The following is a 22,372-nucleotide window of genomic DNA, read 5'->3' as shown; positions in this document are numbered from 1 at the left end:
AAAATCAGTAACATCTTCAGAATGACTAGACATTGACAGTGATAATAGGAACTGCAGATGCTGGATCTCAGACATTGATAGCTATTAGTTTCCAAAAACATGTTTGTATTTGTGCAGTTTCAAACAGGAAAACCCTTCATTATATCCTTGAGTATGTCCTTTCTTATGAACAGGAGAGGCTCAGCAGATGTGGCGGCCCAGTGGTATGCAGTCACGAGAACGTTCCCCTGGGAGACCTCAACATTGACACCAAACACCATAAAAACTCAAGGTTTAGGTCAAGCATGAACAAGGAAACCACCTGCTGATTCTCACATTAGATCTCCTTCAAGTTGAACAACAATTGGAGGAAGTGCTAATGGTGACATGGTCCAGAATGCACTCTGGGCAGTGAAATTCAATGTCCACCATTCAGAGGTGAGGTGAGAGTGTCTGCCCTTGACAATAAGGCTGCATTTGACCAAGGATTAAGGTACCCTAAAAAAGCTGGAGTTGGTTGGAATCAGAGGGAATCTTCCCCATTGGTTGTTGTCATACCTGGCACATAATAGAAAGATGGTTTTGGTTATTGTAGATAAGCCACCTCAGCTCTGGAACATCTCTGTAGGAGTTCTTCAGTTCTAGCCTCAACTATCTTCAGCTGGTCATCAATAATTTTCCTGCCATCATAGGGTCAAAAGTAGAGATGTTTGCCAATAACTTCATGATGTGCAGTACCATTCACAACTCTATACTCAAGCAATTTTTGTCCAAATGCAAAATGATCTGGTCAATATCCAGGCTTGGGCTGACAAGTTACAAGTAACATTCACACCACACAAGTGCCAGGCAGTCATCACCTCCAGTAATCAAACAATCAAATATTGATATTCAATGGTGTTACCAACACTAAATTCTCCAACAATAACATCCTGAGGGTTACTATTGACTAACAACTCATATATATATAGGTGTATATATACTGTGGCTACAAGAGGTGGTCATGGACTAGAAACACTGCAGCAAGTAACTCGCCTCCAGTGTAATGGAATACTCCCCACTTGCCTGAATGAATGCAGCTCCAACAAAACGCAAGAAGCTTGGCACCCACCAAGACAAAGTAACACCCTTGATCGGTAACTCATCCATCACCAACACTCAATAGTTACAAATTATAGCATCTACAAGATACTCTGTAGAAATTCACCTGGGTTTTTTTGCCAGCAGTTTCCAAACCCATGACCACTTCCACCTAGAAGAAGAACGGCAAATATATGGGAATGCCATCACCCGTGTGTTTCCCTCCATGTCATACATCATTCTGACATGGCAATATGTTGTCATTCCTTCAGCGCTGTTGGATCAAAATCCAGGAATTCCATCCTAATAGAATTGTCTGTGCAAAGGCAGCTCACCACTGCCATGCCAGGGGCAGATAAGGGATGGGCAATTAACGCTGGTCCAAGCAGCAATGCCGAAGTCCCGCAAATGAATAAAAACAATCGGCTCGTTGCAGTTTTTTTTCCCAGAAGACCAAATGATACACAGGTCAAATCAGCTTTTTTTTTGCAATTAAAACCCTTCCAAACTAGTCACTTAAGCGAACAATGTCGTTCAAATATGGGAATTACCATACTAGTAACCATTACACCTACTATTAAAATCCAGGAACAGTGCATTCTCACATGTATACTATGTTCTAATACAATGAGTCAGCTTTTCTGGAAAACAGCATATTTGACATGCCTGTAGCCACAGTGATCTTGAAGCAATACAAACTTTAAGTTCCAGCTGCTTACTGCCACGTTTGGTTACTTGCAAAGAATTTCTCAAAATATTAAGCTCAGTCTTACATTGATTGGCTAAGTCTGAGTTCCATCGAGGTTTTTGGAGGATTTATCAATGCAAAGCCTCACACGCCTTCTCACTCTATCTTCCTAAACTCGTCTCATTAATTGCCTGCCAAGCCCCAATGGCATCTTTCCTGTCATATTTCCAGTCCCACCTTACCACATAACATTCCCAGATCACCTTGCCATTCAGCACATATCTGGGGATTCATTGGCGTCACTGTGCCATTTCTAAAATTCTGTCATGCACTTGGACAAACAAGTTTGGAGCTGTCCTGCACAGTTACTGACATTTGCTTTGAACATGGCAGACAGAGGAGGGATATTGGGGCCCTGCATTGTGGGCTAAGTCCTGGAGTTCCTGCTGGATGGCATGGTGCCGACACATGTCTTACTCTTCACCCAGCCGCAGCAGGGGAGACCAGAACATCGGTTGTCACTTGTGTTAAAGCACTCCCAGCTGTCTAGAGGAATGCCCATTACGGGAAAAAAATTGTCAATGTCCTTCTCCACTCTGCCAGTTTAAGTACCACCACCATCTTTCTAATACTTCACACTCACTCTAGCTCTGTTGGTGCAGCCATCTCCCACCAAGGCGCATGCTCTACCACACGCAGTGTTGCCTGTTACATCTTCTTTTACTTGCTGTTGTCCATACCAATTCCTGACATGACTAGCCCCACTCTGCCTACTCACTTGCTTAGGACGCCTCCCCACATGCACCAACTGTCTCATGTTTATCTTCCATAATATATGCCTGTCTCTCAGTAAGTGGGTACAACAGACCACAACTGGGGAAGAAAAAGACTCAAGACAAGAGGTGAGTTGTCCATCATTCAGCTCCTCACATTTTATGAGGACGTTGTCTTGGCTCTGACCATCCTGAGCAAGGACTGGATGAGTATCAGAATCTGTCCTTGATTTGATGTGCTGGGAGCCTCTAAGTGAATGTTATCTCCTTGATTTTATTAGGCTTGCTGACAAATATGACAAGCTTCCTGACCTTGTGTCTGCAATAAATGGTAAAGCAATCAGGCAGATTCTTCGCTTGCGAAGATCAGTTGGGAAGAGATTCGTCAGCGATTTCATTGGCACAACCGTTGGTGGCTGTTGAGTCGTATCCTGGACCTGCAGATCCTGGGGCAGTGCGGGCAGGGGAATGCTCCGGACAGCGGGGCTTGAGATGAGGGCTCATTGCAAGAATATAACCCTGGCACTTCTGGCTGAGGATGAAAAGAACAATAAGGTAAGGCAAGTTAATTCAAGGCAGGGATATTATGAGCATTCAGGCAAAGTAAACATATATGAGAACTATGACAGCAAGCAAAGAACTCAGAAGCACAAGCTGGGTATGTGCTCCTGAGTGTACAGCGTCCTTGCTGTAGTATTACAATGATTGTTGTCAGTGCAGCCCACAATACATCATTGAAGTACAGAAACACAGAAGTAACCTTTAAGGGAATCAGAGATGAGCCGTGAAGGTCGTTAGATTCTGGCACAAACAGAATGCCCATGTTCATGGACATGGGGTGCTGGTGGCCCATTGAGCATGCCCTGAGATGTTGGTGTCCAATTTCCAATACAGAAGTTATTCTGAGCAAACAGTGAGATGAATCCATCATGTGCTAGCTCTGGTTTCCTTACTGGAATTTCCCAATGTTGGGATTTTTTTGGTGAGATGGGAGTATTGCTGAATGTTGCTGAGGTGAGTTGTGGCATTAACAAGGTGTTTAACAACAATAATAGATTAAATTGGCATCCTGCTGCGACCTTGCAAGAATCTTGCCAGGCTGCTTCTGAAAAGCACAAAAATGGACCAAGATGGTCTGAACGTTATGATGAATTTTGCCATATATATCATCTAATTCTGCCACAGAGGCCTATAAAATTCTACTGGCTATTCATAATTCTCTACCCATTCTCACAATAATCAATATAAATGATATTTTCATTTATATTGCATCTTACTACATTGTAATATCCCAAAGTCCAGCAATTAGTGAATTACACTTGGAGTGAACCGATGCCTGCTAACTATCATGCTACTATTGTTTGTCAAATTCTCAGAAGAAAATGTAAGCTGAGTGATTCGTTAATCTACTTTCCAATGATATTTGGTTAAGTGAGTGGTTTTGGTCATAATACCAATAACAAGTCCCTTGTGCCATGAGGTCCTTAATCCTCAGCTAAACAGTCAGGGGGACATTGATTTCATGTTCTAACTGAAAGAGACCTTCAGCAATGATGCAATGGAGAGTCAACCTCACGTGAACCAGAGAAACTCTAAGAAGTGATTTACTGAGAGAGAAACAACTGGCTTAAAAAGACAGGAATCCATAGCTACTAAGTAAGCAACTGCAGATTTGAGGTACATGCATCCTAACATCACTCAGTGGATTATTCCTGGTAAACCACCACCCTCTATTCTGTATCCTGTCTGGATTAAAGCCAGACAATTGGTTTTTCATGACATTCCAAATTTTTTTTTTCATTTTGGACTTTTAGACTAAATTGGAGTCAATAGGATTTACTAGTAGTACTACATTGTGAAAAGATTAAGGCCATGTTATCTCAACATTTTTGACGCAGTTTCACAGTCTCTGTATAATAGATGTAAGGGATACAAAATGTGTTGTTCTGTTCAAGCTGAAAGAAAAGGTTGCAGAGGGTATCTGTTCGTTAAAGGCTCTGCAAAGCCTTCTAGCAGCATGAAACATCCCATTTACTTAAAGTCAATCAAATGCAAACTATCTTTGATAAGTTTTACGTTCACAATGCTTTATTTTTTGCTATTTTCTTCCCCTCAGGTGTACCGTCATGCTGCATGCCATTCCTCTATTAAGGTGATGGATGCCTGACCTGATCCCCATCAACTTTGGTCTTCAACTAGTCACTAAGTGGTTCGCAAAAACGATGTGAAGTTGATCTGTGTGGTGTTTACCCTGTAGCATGAATTGACTGACTGACATGGGAAAGGCAGAACATGTGCAGGGATCATGAGTTTGGTGCTTGGAAGAAAGGTTACTTGTTCTATAGGACTGAGTGTTTATATTCCTGGGCTTTAGCATAACTCATTGCACGGTCTTAATTCCATGTTTCAATATGTAATGTGAACTGTTACACTATCCCCACTTGTGCCATAAATTAGAAAAAGACTTACTTTATTTTGTGAATTATACCAACTTAAGGAAGCAGAATATTGATTGCAATGGGGGCCCTAGCCTGCAGTAAATTTGACCAGAAAACTAAGTGGGTTCTGATTTAAAATACTGATGACACCTCACAATTTAGAACATTTAAGAGTTCTGGAGTAATTGAGCCTCTCTGTGCGGAATGACTTTGAATTTTTAGACTTTTCATACCAAAGTAAATATGAGTTGTGATTTTGTTTTTGCCATTGATATGGGAGTGGTCTTAACTGCATTTTGTAAACATTAACAGTTAGCACATGCATGGTTCAGTCAGACAAAAATTTTCCAGTTGTTTCCTGCCTTAGTGGTAGTGTGGTATTCTGTTTTTTGTCTGAATCTGGGCATTTATGAACATTTAGGAAATATCCAGTATTAAGGGTGAGGCATGCTTGATAAACATGCGAGTTTTCTTCCACATTTCATTTTACTATATTTGTATTCCCAAGTTGGCAAATAGAAAGTTTCTAATTTGTTCCTTATCCTTAAATCAACTCAAGTGTGATTTTGGCTTGGTCATGTTGAGATCCAGTGTCGGTATCTTGGACTGTATATTTAGGTATACATTATTACAGGGAACTTGCTGGAGTGGCTTACTGAGGTTTAGTAGTGTTGTCTATGACTTTTTCATCATTAATTTTATCAATTAGAAAATTGTGGGCATTGTATGTTTGAGTTTTCAATGCCTCTTTTCAGTGAGAAAAGAATTCCTGCTAGCAGAGTAGAATGGGGTGGCTCAGTGGCTCAGTGGCTAGCACTGCTGCCTCACAGCACCAGGGATCCAGGTTCGATTCTACCCTCAGGTGACTGTCTGTGTGGAGTTTGCATATTCTTCCCGTGTCTGCATGGATTTTGTCTGGATAGTCTGGTTTCCTCCAACAGTCCAAAGATATGCAAGTTAAGTTGATTGGTCATGGGAAATGCAGGGTTACAGGGATAGGGTAGGGATTTGGCTCTGGGTGAGATGCTCTTCAGAGGATCAGTGTGGATGCCATGGGCTGAGTGGCCAGCTTTCACACTGGAGGGATTCTAAGAAATGTAAGCTGGCACCTATGCAACCAGATTAAGGAATGAGAGGGAGATCCATAATGTATACGTAGAGAGTATAGTGTTAACTATAACATTATTGTAATTATAATGGATTTCTGACCAAGATTTTTTAAACTGATTTACACCACAAATTTGAAGGTTCACTGACTAATATACAGCAAATATTTTTTCATCCCATAGCCAGTACTCAATAAACTTGTCCAGTGATGATCTGACAAGAAATAATGGATGGATACATGTATTTTCAAAAAGCTTCAAGGATGATATCGCAGTGCCAGCAGCTAGTAGAGCAGTAGAGCAGCTGTTCCTCCAGCTCCACACTGTGTTATCTCTGACTCCAGAATCAGCAGTTCTTACTATCTCTGCTTAGAGCAGAATTTTACCTGGGTGAAATGGGCAGTGGCGAGATGTGTCACAGAAACGGGTGAGATGTTTAGTGAAGCCCAACTTGACATTGATATCATCTTGTACGCTTTTCTCAAATGGCATGGCAAGATTCTTGCTAGGCAGCAGCGAGTTCTCAGTTGGTGCCCATTGTTGCTTGTTAAACATCTTTTAACTGCCCAACCCATCATGGGTTGTACTCTCACCAAACTCCCCATTCAACCTAGCTATTGGGAAATCTTGGCACAAGAACTAGAAGGGGTTTTGAGAGGGGTTAAAACCTGCCACCTGAGCCAGAAGCCTTTAGGTTGGTCATGAGGCACACTCCATTGGCACCAGCCACATGCACCACACATTCATGGAAATTGGCATCTGACACATGCTAGCCTCTATGAACCCTCCAATCCACTTACTGCACTTGAATAACGCTACTTGAACTGCATGGGCAACTCACATTAGAGTGCTGTAGCAAGGACAGTGTGTGCTCAGGGATATACACCCAGTTTATGGCCTGGACTAGGCTGCATCTCAAGGCTCTTTACTTGCTTTTGTAGGCTCAGAGTGAATGCACTATCTGGATGTTCATAGCACCCCTGTCTTGTATTATCTTCGTTTGCTTTTTTGTCTATTTCCCCATTGAGTCAGAGATACCAGGGTCATTTTACTGCAATTTTGCTTTACCATTTAGCACAGACACAAAACCAGGGAGCTTGTCATAGTTGTCAGCTAGCCTCACCTAAATCAAGGAAGATAACCTCTTTTCAGGTGATTCCAGTCCAGCAAGTCAAGGACAGCCACCAATTCCACTCCAGGGGCATTGTAACAGTCAATTAGCTGCTCAGGTTGGTCAGAGCTAGGATCCCCTGCTCACAATGTATGAGGAGCCAAATGTCTGACAGCAAGCCACACATCTTCAGTCTTTTTCCCAAACTGTGGCCTGTTCCCCTCACTGCCCGAGAACCAGGCAGGTACTACAGAAGACAAATGTGAGAATGCTGGTGCACATGGTCAGGTTTTCTGAGCAAGTGAGCAGACAGCACTGATTGGGCTAGTAGTATCAGGGGTTGAGGTGAATGGGGAGGACCTGTAGTGAAAGCAGTAGTGCATGAGTATTGGTGGGATGTGGATGCAGGAACAGGGAAAAGTGTGAGCGTGTGGTATCAGAGTGATAATTGCAGCATTTACACATGTGGAGTGGAGAAGGGCATTGACCTTCTTTCCATAGTGCTGGGCATTCCTCCAGACAGCTGAGCAAGTTCTAGCCCTTTGGAAACCTCAGAGCACACTGGTGTGGTCTGGTATCAGGGCCTTCACTGCTGGGCCTGGGAGAAGAGAAAGACCCTCTTCATACCACCCTGTCCAATAAGAGCTCCAGGATCCTGCCCATAAAGCAAGGCACTGGTTTTCCCTTGTCTGCCACGTTCAGGACAAGACCTTGTTGAGGCTGAGAACCTGTACCAGGAAACCTTTACAGATTAAGGATACAATTTCAGTTCTACCAACTCTGCCTCTGATACAGACAATGTGTAACACACAGTAGTTCGTCTCTTGTGCCCGGAGTACCTTGAGAGAAATTCATTCTCTTCTTCACACGACAAAGACATTGAGATGGCGACATCCGCTGTGTCCATCTCAGATTTCCTCTGGGTATAAATTATAGCATACTTTTGGGAATCCTCATCGAACCGCAATTTCAAGTCCATGTAGCTCATGCACAGCTTTATGAAGGACTGCTGGCTCAGATACATCTCCACCCCACCAGCTTTGCTTATTAATGCTTTATGTGAGGGATTGGGCATTCACCCAGCTGCGAAGAACGGTTTACTGTTTGTGTAAAATCACCACAAAAGTGAACCCATCCATCAGGCTTCACAATCAGTATGACCAGTGCTGCCCATTCTGTAAATTGTACTGGTTTGATGATTCCTTCACTTTCCAGCCTTCTGATTTCTGCCTCTACTTTTGCCCATAAGGCAAATGGCCTTGGTTGGGCCTTGCAGATTCGTGGACTTGCTTCCTGGCCAACATGTAAAGTGGCCCTGACTCCTTTGATAGACCCTAGACCTTCCTGACAAAGCATCTGGCTATTTAATTAGGATTTCACCGAGGCAGCCATGCCCTAATTGAAAAACATTGAGCCAATCTAGGTGAATCTTTCTTAAACAATTTCATCCCATCAAGCTTGGGCCCAAGCATTTTACTACAACATCATCATAAGAGGCTGGAACCGAAAGTGTATCTTTAGTCGATAAAGGTTCCCCTGTATATGTTCTCAGTCTGGCCGAGGTCTTATGCAAACTTAAGGGTTGGAATCCAGAGCAACTTTTCTTAAAGACTGCGATCACTGAAAAGCTTGTGCTATACCAGCCTTCATTAGAACCAGGTGACAATTCAACAGACGTTTATTTTGATTGGTTTTAATGTCGCAAACCAATTTAACTGTTCCAAACTAGAAGTAGGTGGGCTTTCCAGGGTGTGCACTCTCCTTGACACCAGTCTATGAGTTCTCTTACTCAATTTAAGTCTAGTAGAACTCTTTAGCTGCCTCAAGTCCACATACTGGCAGCAACAGCAATGGCAAAAGTGCCCCAGGAACAGTTATATAAAAAACAAGAATGAGCCTATGTCCTCAAATCAGAGTGGACTAATGACGTTCATCTGGTCCATTCAGGGAGCCCTGGCTGACCGATATAAACAGGAGTGTCAGACATTCTGTACACTGACAGCTGGCTCTGAGGTAGCTGGATCAGTGTCAAGGGCTCTCCACATGTAAATAAAGGCTATCTTGGTGATGGGGTACTGGCCTCTGTATAGTTATTTCAGCGTTGATTTTCAGGAGCTGGATTGAAGAATTCGATATTTACCTTGTGAAGGATCCTTTGAATTATATTACGTTGTTTTATGTCATACCTACAGTATAGCAGCAGGCCATTTGGCAATAAGATGTGAATGCTTATTTGCCACAAATGTCTCATCATACTGTCAGTCGAACACCCACATCAACATATCTTTCTATCCCTTTCTCCTCAAGTGTTCATGTAACTTTTCTGAAGCATGTCTGCTCTTTTTCACCTCAACCTCTCATTGCTGTGGCAACTTAGAAATTCTTTCACAGCTTAAGGAAGCTTCTCTTGTGATCCTTGTTGAGTGTATTCACGACTACTTTAAACTTATGGCCTCTTGTACAGCTTGTCCTCTTCGTGTCATTACATTTGCCAATTAAAAAAAGTTCATAATCTTAAACATCTCAATGAAGGCATCCTTTCGTGTTCTATTTTCTACAGAATAAAAGGCCGAGCAGGTATAACTCTTAGTGCATGTGTTATTTTACTAAAACGTATTATGAAGAGTAACGGTTCTGAAGAAATTAATGTTGATCTTAAATGGCTGCCATTTACTCTACTGATGTCACACATGTTTTTTCAGTGGAGGCCAGGAATTCTTCTTTATGTTTCAGAGGGAGCAGATATATATGAACCAGCTCCCTGTGGTGCTTATGGTTATGCCTGAAAATTATGGCGTTCTACTCATTACTCACAGAATAAACCTTCTTGCTATCTAGGAACAGTAATTCTTCTGTGGACAGTCCACTATGATGTAACCTCTGCCCATTGATCAGTAGATAGACTCAAGACAAAACAAACTCAAAGGTGGCAGAGAACTGCATCTAACTACCCTTCACCTGTACCACATACTGGTAGATGCAAATACCGCAAGGTGCTAGCAGTGGACACTAAACTGCTGGTGTTGCTATGACCATATTTTGGAATAAGGAGACTAAATTCTTTGTGATTTTAACCAAACTTATCTGCTTTCTAATCCTACCACTCCAGAAATTAACTCCAGGTTTTTGTTCATTAACCTGCATCACCATCTATATCATTGTGTGTCTGTAGCCCCAAACTCCTCTCAGTGCCATTTAGATATTTATTTTTCAGGGAATATATAACATCCTCATAGTTCCTACTAAAACGTACAAGCTCACACTTATCTATTTTAAAGTCCATTTAGCCATGTCCATTATGCAAGTTTATGAAGTTATGGAAAAACAAACCTTTAATTCTGTTAGACTGGCTGTTATCCAGCTGTCTGCTAGATGATAAAAGACAAGCAATGGTTGCCATGTATAAACTAAACCATGCATACTGAATAAGACGATGACACCTTCTGGATTGCTGCATCACAGCACACATGCAGCTTCGAGATAATATTGATTCTCACTTTACCTCTATCACCAAAAGAAAGGATTACCTTATAGTTTGAGACTGAATTTTCAATAAGGTTTTTCAGGTCAGGGAATGGCCTTTAGCTGAATAATCACAAGCCTTTCTCGATGCCATTCAAACATCTCACTGTTTTCCCTTAATGTCTATTTTCAACAGTTGCGCTTTCCAAAACTTACTTGTTCTACCTCCTTCAATAGTCTGTTAGGTAGAGATGAAGAAGTTTCCTTCACAGTTTTTTCTCTTGCTTAGTTTGTACCTTGTACCTGATGTTCTGCAATTCACATTATCTCTGTTCACAGTAATGCTTTGCTTAGATCGTAGCATTTGTTCCATCCATTTTACAAATTAATCTTCAGAACATTTCTGAAGAAGAGCCTAGGCCCAAGACATCAGCTTTCCTGCTCCTCTGATTCTGCTTGCCCTGCTGTGTTCATCCAGCTCTACACCTCGTTACCTCGATCTTCAGGACCTGTTGTTCTGCAATATTATTTTCTTCATTGGAGTCCTCAATGTTAGTACCATGATGGTCTATTATGAGTAATTGATGTTTGTTTTGTACTCACAATGGATGTATCTTATCAAACTTCACTCTGCCAATAAAATGGTAAGATAGTGAGGTTATTTTTGAGGCAGCTTTTAACAGGACTCTTTGCAAATGTTGCATTATTATTGTGGAGAACTGATGAACATTTCCATTGTGCATTGGGGTTTGAGGAACAATGTATTTTGGCTTTAATCAAAACATCATCCGACTTCCAACAGTGCCAAACTTGGAGCTGAATTTTAGCGAAATCTTCCTTCACAAAAGTATGTGGCTGTTTTCTGTATGTTTTCCAGAATAGGACATTAATCTGAAGCCAAGATTAAACTTTGTGTTTTAAAAATTAAATGTCAGCAATTACCAAAAGTGAGGGAAGTTTTGCATTGTGGGCTTACGTCTCCAGAGAGCTACAGTTGAGTCAAACCAAACTCACACAGCAATTCAACAACTATTGCAGAGAGGAGTCATTCAAAGTTCAAACTGGTTTAAGCTCTCCAAGATGATACTGCAAATTTTGAATATTCTCCAAAGTTCTGCCCGCAATTATTGTTTTTATTGCTTGAAATTTTTCTTTCCTTTGATTTGAATACAGATGTGTTGTTGTGTTCCTGAATATCTGTGACTTGTATTTGACAGGAATTGTATCTTGCTGATTAAAAAAAAAGCTTTAAATGTTGGTAGTACATCTCCCACAGCTGAAGGGAAGATTCTGGTGGGTGGGAGCGATGCAGAGTTTGCCGGGTGGGGCAAGTGCAAACTAAAGTGAGTAATACGCAAGGACCAGAGCCCACCAAAGAGCTCAAGGCCTAGAGGGAAAGGAAAAGGAAATGTTCAGGCAGGATGAACATAGATAATGGAATGGCCATGGCACAGTAAAGATTAAAAACAATGGAATCTGCCTGGCAGGTGTTTGCAAATTAAGGTTGGGAAGTTTTGATCCAGTTGAGGAGACTTAAATTTTCACTGCAGCTGAAGAAAACGATTTCTTACAATCATAAAGGTAGAATTGTATAAAAAATTCAGCCATGAAACAGGCTATATGGCCCAACACCCCATGTCAGTGCTTAGGATCCATCCAAGGCTCCTCCTATCTTGCTTCATTGTATCTAATCATCAACCTGTTCATCTTCTTTGTCCCGTATTGACTTATCCAGTTTTCCCTTAAATGCATTTTTGTCTCAAACACTTCACGTGGCCTTGTGTTCCACAGTCCTGCTGGTCTCCAGATCATAAGAAGCGAAGCAGGAGTTACCTTTCTAGCCTGTGCTGTCATTCAATAGGATCATAGCTGACCTTCTGCCTGAATGTTATTTTCCTGCATTCAAAACTTTATTAACCTTTACAGAGAACATACAGTGAACAAAGATAATATTACAAAGGGATCTTGATCAATTGGACCAATAGGCTGAGGAGTGGGCAGGTGGAATTTCATTTGGATAAATGCAAGGCATCACATTTTGGTATAACAAACAAGGACATGACTTATACACTTAATGGTAGGGCCCTGGATAGTGTTATCAAACAGAGAGACCTAGGAGTTCTAATATATAGTTCTTTGAAAGCTGCATCACAAGTCAACAGGATGGTTAATAAGATTGTTAGTTCACTTGCCTTCACTGCTCACACCATTGAGAACAGGAGTTGGGATGTCATGTCGAGGTTGTATAGGATGTTGGCAAGGCTGCTTTTGGAGTACAGTGTACACTGCTGGTCACCCTACTATAGAAAGGATATTATTAAAGTGGAGAGGATTCCGAAAAGATTTACCAGGATTGTTGCTGGTGATTGGAGGGTTTGGCTTATAAGGAGTGGCTGGATAGTCTGGGACATTTTTCACGGAATGTAAGGAGGTTGAGGGGTGACTATACAGAGGTTTATGAAATCACGAGGGTCATACATTAGGACAATAGTAAAGGCCCTTTCCTGGGGTAGGGAGTTCAAAACTGGGCCACATATTTTTAAACTGAGAGGAGAAGGATTTAAAAGGGACCTGAGGGACAAATTTTTAACAGACGGTGGATCGTATGTGGAATGAACTGCTAGAGAAAGTGATAGATACAGTTACAACATTTAAAAGACAATCTGTAAGGTACATGAATAGGAAAGGTTTAAAGGGATATGGGCCAAATGCAGGCAAGTGGGGCTAGCTTAGTTTAGAAAAGCTGGCTGGCATTGACAAGTGGGCCGAAGGGCCTATTCCCATGATAATAGGAACTGCAGATGCTGGAGAATCCAAGATAACAAGACCGCTTTGCAGAACACCTATGCTCGGTTCACAATGAACGACTGCACCTCCCAGTCGTGAACCATTTCAACTTCCCCTCCCATTCCTCAGATGACATGTCCATCCTGGCCTTCCTGCAGTGCCACAATGATGCCACCCAATGGTTGCAGGAACAGCAACTCATATTCCACTTGGGAACCCTGTAGCCCAATGGCATCAATGTGGACTTCACAAACTTCAAAATCTCCCCTCCCTCTACCACATCCCAAAACCAGTCCCGCTCGTACCCGCCTCCCTAACCTGTTCTTCCTCTCACCTATCCTTTCCTCCCACCTCAAGCCACACCCCCATTTCCTACCTACTAACCTCATCCTGCCCCCTTGACCTGTCTGTACTCCCTGGACTGACCTATCTCCTTCCTACCTCCCCACCTACTTTCACCTCTACTGGCTCCATCCCCAACTCTTTGACTTGTCTGTCTCCTCTCCACCTAGCTTCTCCTCTATCCACTTTCGATCTGCCTCCTCCTCTCTCCCTACTTATTTCAGAACCCCCTTCCGCTCCCCCATTTCTGATGAAGGGTCTAGATGTCAGCCTTCCTGCTCCTATGATGCTGCAGGACCTATTTCCATGTTGTATGTCTTTATGACTTTACGACTGTATGACTTCACAACTGCCTTGAGGATAGAAAATTTCAAAGGCGCACTACCCTTTAAGTGAACAGAGTTTCCTTCTGTCAGTCCTAAGGACCAATCTCCTATTCTGAAACTCTGAATAAGCTCTAATCTGCCCAGTGGGAAACATCATCTCTATATCGACCTTATCAAGTTCCTTAAACAGTTTTACATGTTACAATGAAACCATCTTTCATTCTTCCAAACACTGGGCAACATAAACCTAGTCTACTTGATCTCTCCTCACAGAACAACATTTCCAAACCCAGAAATCAATATGAATTCCCTGTTATTTCTATGAATGTCTATTTTAAAATCATGGCCCTAGTTTAGGTTTTCCGCATCTATGTCATTAAAACAGGGAACTAATGAGCTTATACCAAACAAACAGTTTGACCACTTTTGGATTATTGCATGCAGTTCTGGTCTCCCTGGTATGGGGATGATGTTGTTAAACCTGAAAGGGTTCAGGAAAGAGGATGTTGCTAGGCATGGAGTGTTTGAGCTGCAGGAAGAGGCTGAAAACGCTTGGGCTATTTTCCCTGGAGCATCAGAGGCTAGGGGTGACCTTTTCGAAGTTTATAAAAGCATGAGGGGTATGGATAGGGTAAATAGACAAGGCCTTTTCTCCAGGGTGGGGGTGTCTAAAACATATGTTTAAGGTGAGAGGGGAGAGAAATAAAATTGACACGTGGGGCAACTTTTTTTATGCAGAGGGTGGTGCATGTATGGAATGAGCTGCAGAGGAAGTGGTGGAGGCAGATACAATCACAACATTTAAAAGGCATCTGGATGGGTACATGAATTGGAACGCTTTAGAGGGATATGGGCCAAATGATGGTAAATGGGACTGAATTTACACAGGATATCTGGTCAGCATGGACGAGTTAAGCCAAAGGGTCTGTTTCTATGCTGTATATCTCTATGGCTCTATGACTCTAAATGAGATGAATTAATGGTGTCCTGAATCAAGCTGAAAGCTGACATAGAAGCAGACATGCTTCACAAATATGATTTTATCAATAATTTTTTCTAACGGGTGAAGCTGGTTCCTTTTAGCTCAATTTGCTGCATAAGTTAGTGAAATTTCAGGATTGGGAAGAGGACACCATCAGTTCTCTGTCTTAAGTTGAAATAGAGTAGTGTAAGGATGTTACAGCAGATTGACCATGTTATTAGTGTAACCATCTGGTAAGTTTATTATTCTTATATGGAAGGAGCATCTTATGGACTCACACAAGCTGTACTGTATGGGGGATTAGAGACAAACATGAACATCCTGTTGAATGTCAATTCAGAACTGAGAGCTAGAACTCCGGTCTCCATGCACTGGGATTGCCTGGAAAGCGATCTGATCCCTACACTCCTTCAGACAGAAAGGGGAATGTTGTTGCTACATTCCAGAGTTGCTCCATCATCAACCATTAACAATTGGCGAACAGATAAGGCACCCTCAGTTTTGAAATACTAATTCCACTTGTGCAGCTGATAGGCAACAAAATGATGTGAAGGGATTTGAATCCTTATTGAATTTTAAAATCATGATGTGGAATTCTGTGGCTGGCAGCATCATTTTTGTGAATTGAGTGGGAGGAGTGGGAGGTGCAAAAAGCAGAACCAATGTGCTAGCAAAAAAGCAGGGGTGCCTCTATTTCTGACGGTGAACTAAGATTCTGATGACAATGCATGGGAGAGGTGTTGTTGCCAACAGAACTCCTCTTTTGAGATCCTGCCTGCTGGTCATGCTAGCCTGCTCATACTATTCATTGCCAGCCGGGGTTGACCTGGCTCTATCATTGCTACAACTCAGAACCTGTCCCTTTGTACTTCTTTTAATGAGGTGCAGTTATGTCATAAACACATCCAAAGTAGCAATATAATAGTAAAAAGTGAGAAGGAGCTACTGTCACTTTTCATCGAGAAACCAGCTCTAACTTTACTGTAGTTCTTTCCATTGGCATCACACTTTTTTTTGCCAATCTTTCTCTCGAACTTTTAGGAAATGCAAGAGTTGTATTCTTATATATCGTTCATGTGACACTGGACATTTCAATGTGCTTTAAAACCAAGGGCACATTTTTTAAACTGTAGATGCTGTTGTAACATAGGAATTTGTATGCAGCAAAATTCCCCAAATGACAGTGTCACAATTACTGCTACACTTGTCCTAGTGTAAAAATCCGAAAAGAACTGTGGATGCTGTAACTTGGGAGCAAAAACAGAAGTTGCTGGAAAAGCTCAGCACATCTGGAAGCATCTGTGAATAAAAAAAATCAGAGTTAACATTTCGGGTCCTATGACCGTTCCTCAGAATTCTTGTCTTAGTGTTGCTGGCTGAGTGCTAAATGTTGGCTGGAATACCAGGTAGACCTTTCCAGCTCTTCTACAAATAGTGTCATAGGATTGATTATATCCTGCCTGAGAGGCAGAGATCCCAGTGAGAAAGTATGGAAGCTGAGCTAATCTTTTTACATTTTTTACCAACATTTCTTTATGGACAAAAGCATCGCAACATTTTACCAAGATGTTGCCTGGTCTGGAGCGCAGGCCCCATGAAGAAAGGCTGAGGAATTTGGGTCTGTTCTCATTGGAGAGAAGGAGTCTAAGAGGGGATTTAATAGAGACATACAAGATGATCAGAGGATTAGATAGGGTGGACAGTGAGAGTCTTTTTCCGAGGATGATGACTTCAGCTTGTACAAGGGGGCATAGCTGCAAATTGAGAGGTGATAGATTTAAGACAGATGTCAGAGGCAGGTTCTTTACTCAGAGTTGTAAGGGCGTGGAACGCCCTGCCTGCCAATGTAGTCAACTCAGCCACATTAGGGGCATTTAAACAGTCCTTGGATAAGCATATGGATAATGATGGGATAGTGTAGGGGGAGGGGCTTAGATTAGTCCACAGGTCGGCGCAACATCGAGGGCCGAAGGGCCTGTTCTGTGCTGTGTTGTTCTATGTTCTATGTAACATGCGCTTTAATCTGCCAACACCCCGCGCCAATTTATTGGAGTGCAAATGACTCCCCAGTTAATGTCCACTACCTGCATGCAATTAAAGACGAATAAGATACATTTAACAGACAAGCCTTCATTTAACTATCTAATCAAAAGACAGCATTTCTTACTGCACAGCTCTCCTCGTGGCTGCCTAGACTTTATCTACAAGTTTCAAGAGTGGGCTGCCTTCATGAATCAGAAATGAGCATGCCACTGAATAACAGCCAAAATGAGGCCTAACTGATACTGGGGTCAGATGCAACCAGCCCTCCAGTATTTAAATGATGCAAATGTTTAAAGTATTATTGAATTGCAGGAAACTGAAATTATTCCTAGCCTCATCAGACAGCTTCCAGGAGAGCACGTTGAATAGAAGCAGGGATCATTCCTGATTTTGCTACCCCTCCCCCGTCTCAATCCAAGGAATCCCGAGGACTCTTTTGCCATTCCAATCATCGCTATGGTTGAGATCATCTCAGCACAGACTAGTGATCAACCATGAGGCTTTTCAGGTCTTTAAGTCCCACCTGAAGCGATACTGTTACTGACTGAGCGCTTTAAAAATAATTATCCTTGAAAAATCAATACTTAAGGCTTACAAAGAATTATGCTGACAACTTCTAGCAACCTTTCATTTTCCTACAAATTTCAGTGAAAATTGTGTATTAACTCTGTAAATAATTAGCTTCAGAGGCACCAGGAAGTGCCTGTTATAATTCACTACGTTTTAGATGGCAGGGGAGATTTGGAATTCTACCAATTATTGTCAGCAAGTGTGGAGGAGCCAGTGTTCCTGACAACCTGACAATGTGAGGGAGCTAAATTATATCAACAGAGATATGGTTATCAGCCAGCCTGCTTCAGCAATCATGTCATTTCAATTTCTGCATTTTAATTAAATCCATCACAGACTCAAGCTCAATAACAGTCATGAAGCCCAGCGTTTTGAGAAATTTTTAATTAATATATCTAACTCCTCTAGGCCAGTTAGCCTTGTCACTACTTAAACTGAATCATTCAAGAAAATCAACACATAAGTTCAAAGTTAATGACAATTCCTGCTAATTGGAGATTTTTAGAAACTGCTGGTTGGTGAAAAATACTACCTAAGGCATTCACACAGCTTTTCAAACTGTGCTTTTAAAAACACAACATGACAAGACTATTTTCATCATTTTAGCAATACTTGAGTGGCTTGCCAATTAGATCATTGGGGCATGATAGTGTAAAAAGGGCTATAGGAAAAGTAAGTTTGTTTCTTGAGAATTGCGAATAATACAGGGCAGTAGGAGGCTATTCAGCCCATCCAAATTCTATCAGATTTTTTTGAAGAGCAACAACGTTAATCACATTGCACTTTCCTTTCCCAGTACTAAAAAGTCAGAAGTCACACAACACCAGGCTGTAGACCAACAAGTTTATGTGGAATCAAAAGCAATGCTCTGAAAGCTTGTGACTTTAAATAAACTTGTTCAACTGTAGCCCGGTGTTGTGTGACTTTGTCCACCCCAGTCAAAAACTGGAATCTCTACATCAAATTCTCTGTGCAATATTCCTAAAGTAAATTTATTGTAAAGACTGGATCTGCATTGTATTATTTTGCAAGGAACTAAAAACTTGAGAGAAATACAAGCACAGCAACAGAAAGATCACAACTCTGGAATCCGTATCTCTGAGTTGAGAGATTATGGCTTTGAATCCTCCTCTAGGACTGAAAAGTCAAAAAAGGGATGAGTTGGATGGGCTTTACCACTTTTTAAACATTTTTCAAACACACAACAAAACAATCAGCTACTCTTTTAAAAGTTTTCCTCCACAGCGACACTGTATTAGGTACATGCTCCCATTTCTTTTCATCTTTAATTCTAACCGATAGAACCATTGACTGAGACACAGTGTGCAGGAGCTACGAATTTTTTTTCAATATTTCCTAATCAACTGTTTCAGAGAGGTTATTACACACCTCTGGTGTAATAGTAGCGGGACTTGAATCTAGGCCATCTAGTTCAGAGGAAAGGACACTACCACTGCATTACGATAGCCTTAACATAAAGAAGCAGTCCTTCAGTGGAATCTGTGCTCCCGGCCACACCCACCTGCCTGATTGACGGCTGTAAGAGTAAATAGCAAACAGCACGTCTTGCTGTAATCTCAGTAATTGAAGCAATTGGAAGGTCATGATTTTAAAGTTCTGTTATTTTACGGAGCATTTCAGAATGAGAGAAAATTGCACGCTCTCACAGTTCTACAGCCATTTATCTCACCAGCCATTAGTTCGGACAATTACAATTTGAAGAGAAAGCTTTTTGTCAAGATGCTTGCTCTCAGAAGACAGACATGTTCCTCCTGTTCTGATTCCTCTCTTTGCCTGTGGGCTAGCGCTTTCCCGCTTACTGACGCTATATGGACCTGCCAAATAACTATCTGCTGGTTTGAACTAAATCCCCTTCGACCCGTCATTTTTACTGTCGGCATTTACATGGAGCTTCAACTTTCAGCTATTTGGCATTGAACATCTACAGCCATACAAACAATTCCAGAGTCTGTCATAAACTAAGTGCAGATTTACCCTTTACCTTACTGTGTTTTTAAAAATAACTCTTTCTGGCAAGCTCAATATTTCTAATTACTCAGCTATCCCAGTAATCAGGCTGAATCTTTGAACTTGTACTCATTAATGTCATGAAGGTGGTTCTGTAAGCGTGTAAGTAAATGAATTGTTTTTAATTTGTTAATTTGCGGCCTCTGGCCTCTGTTTTAAAGCAGAGCTACTAGTCCTGCCATTCCCCTGCCGCTCGCGTGTTGTGAGAAATATTTCAGGTGCTTCTATTAACACACAGCCATTTCCTCTTCTGTCAAATCATTAACATGAAAGGAGTTTTAACCAAGCCAACAGGAACCATAGACGTGTGGCCACATTTTCAGTCATTATTCCTGGGCTTTGTGTTGTAGTCACCAGCAGGAAATCATTAACTCACAGGCATTTTGCAGCAACTCCAGCTTATTAACCCTTTCACTGCCAGGTTGTGGAAAACAAGCACTACTCTTAAAAAGGTGGGCTCATGGTCACCTCTAACCTGTGAAGGTGTAGGATTAAGAAATTACCTCCTCTGCGGCCTTCAAACAATCTACGCTTCAGTCTCTAGGAAAGGTTTAATGTATCATCTCAAAGGAAGGGAGAAATCAAGGCAGATTATCATTTTAGAAATGTGGGCCGCTATGCATAAACACCCCAATTTATGTCCTGGGATGAACTGAGCATTCACCGAAATGATTGCTAATGACCTGTTAAATCTTTGGCGTGGTTATATTAGTCTAAATGCTAAGGGGCAACTTTTTCACACAGAAGATGGTCCATATGTACAATGAGCTGCCAGAGGAAGTGGTAGAGGCTGGTACGATTGCAGCATTTAGAATGCATCTGGATGGGTATATGTACGTAGAGGGGTATGGGCCAAATGCTGGCAAATGGGACTGGATTTATACAGGATATCTGCTCGGTATGGGTGAGTTGAACCGAAGAGTCTGTTTCTATGCTGCATATCTCTGTGACTGTATGACGCTGTGACAAAGATATTCCAAAAGAATTCACAGTTAGCTTCATTCTTAGTTTATAATGTTGTGCACAGGAAGAAGTTAATTTGTATCTATAACCATCAGCTAATGACTCGGTGTTTCCCATGAAAGTAGCAAAGCATGATGTTAGAAATCACTTCCATACACAAAGGGTGGTAGATCACAGGATCTCTACAGAATCTATTTGGTCCATCAAATTTACACTGACCCTCCAAAGAACATCTGATCAGACCCATGCCCCACTCTACCCCTGTAACCCTGCATATCCTATGGCTAATCCACCTAACCTGCACATCTTTGGACTGTGGGACAAAACCAAAGCACCCAGAGGAAACCCATGCAGACTCAGGGAGAATGTGCAAACTCCACACAAACTATCACCCAAGGTTGGAATCAAATCTGGCCCCTGGTGCTGTGAGGCATCAGTGTTAATCATGGAGCCACCATAGATGTTTGAAACTCTCTTCCACAAAAGGCTGTTAATTTTAAATTTGAGATTGAAAGATTTTCATTAAGCAAAGTTATTAAGCAGTTTGGGCCAAAGGCAGGTGTATGGAGTTCGACCACAGATCAGTCATGATCTCATTGAATGGCAGGACAGGCTTTTGGGGCTGAATGGTCTACTCATGTTCCTTTGTTCCTGTAACCACTTGAAGAACAATGATAGCAGTAGACAAACTATCTAAATGAAAGGAAATAAACAAAGAGCTTGTGTTTATCTAGCCACCATCAGCATATCTTGCAACATAGAGAAATCCTGCCCTCAATTTTGCAAGTAGTCAGCTCCCACAAGCAACTCCATGACTGTGGCTGGACCATAACATTTTGATCAGTACAGGATTCCGGGGAGAACATTGCTGCTCTTCTTCAAAATAGTGCCACAAAATCTATCTGAATGTTATGTCTCATCTGAACGCACCATTTCTGACAGTGCGAGACTGCCTCAACACTGGAATGAAGTGTCAGCCTAGATGGGATACTCAAGTCTTTGAAGTTGGGCTTGAAATTACAACCCCCTGATGAAGAGGTGAAAATGTCCTCACCGAGCCGAGGCTGGCAATTACAAGTAAATCTACACAGAGAGTACAATTCTAGCAGCTAATGAGATTCCTGTTTATAGATGCAGCAGCTGGCAGCATGGTGGCATCTGTGTTGGCAAGGTCCAGCAAGGATCCATAGTGGTGAGGGCATTGGCGGATGCGAAATGACGACAAAGAGTGGTCAATCCAGGGACAGTGCAGCGAACAGGGCTCATGTTTAGCCACTGGGACCACAACAGAGCACTTAAGAAGAAGGACTGTAAAGCTGGACATTTTCTTTATTTGAGATAACATGTTGTAGAGCTGGATGAACAGCAGGCCAAGCAGCATCAGAGGAGCAGGGATATTGATGCTTCGGGCCTTTATCTGAAGAAGGGTCTAGGTCTGAAACATCAACCTTCCTGCTCCTCGGATGCTGCTTGGTCTACTGTGTCCATCCAGCTCTACATCTTGTTGTCTCAGATTCTCCAGCATCTGCAGTTCCTGCCATCTCTGAAATACTTTCTTTATTTCCTCATTTTTCTGCCTTTATATTCTATGTTTTGGCACCGGAGAGTGGCAACACTATCAAACACTTTTCTCTGTATTTTCTAACACGATACACATAACAATATATAAATCAAATCTAATAAACCAAATCAAA

Source organism: Stegostoma tigrinum, chromosome 31 (assembly GCF_030684315.1).
Source record: "Stegostoma tigrinum isolate sSteTig4 chromosome 31, sSteTig4.hap1, whole genome shotgun sequence".
NCBI lineage: Eukaryota > Metazoa > Chordata > Chondrichthyes > Orectolobiformes > Stegostomatidae > Stegostoma > Stegostoma tigrinum.
This window is presented reverse-complemented; position numbering follows the sequence as displayed.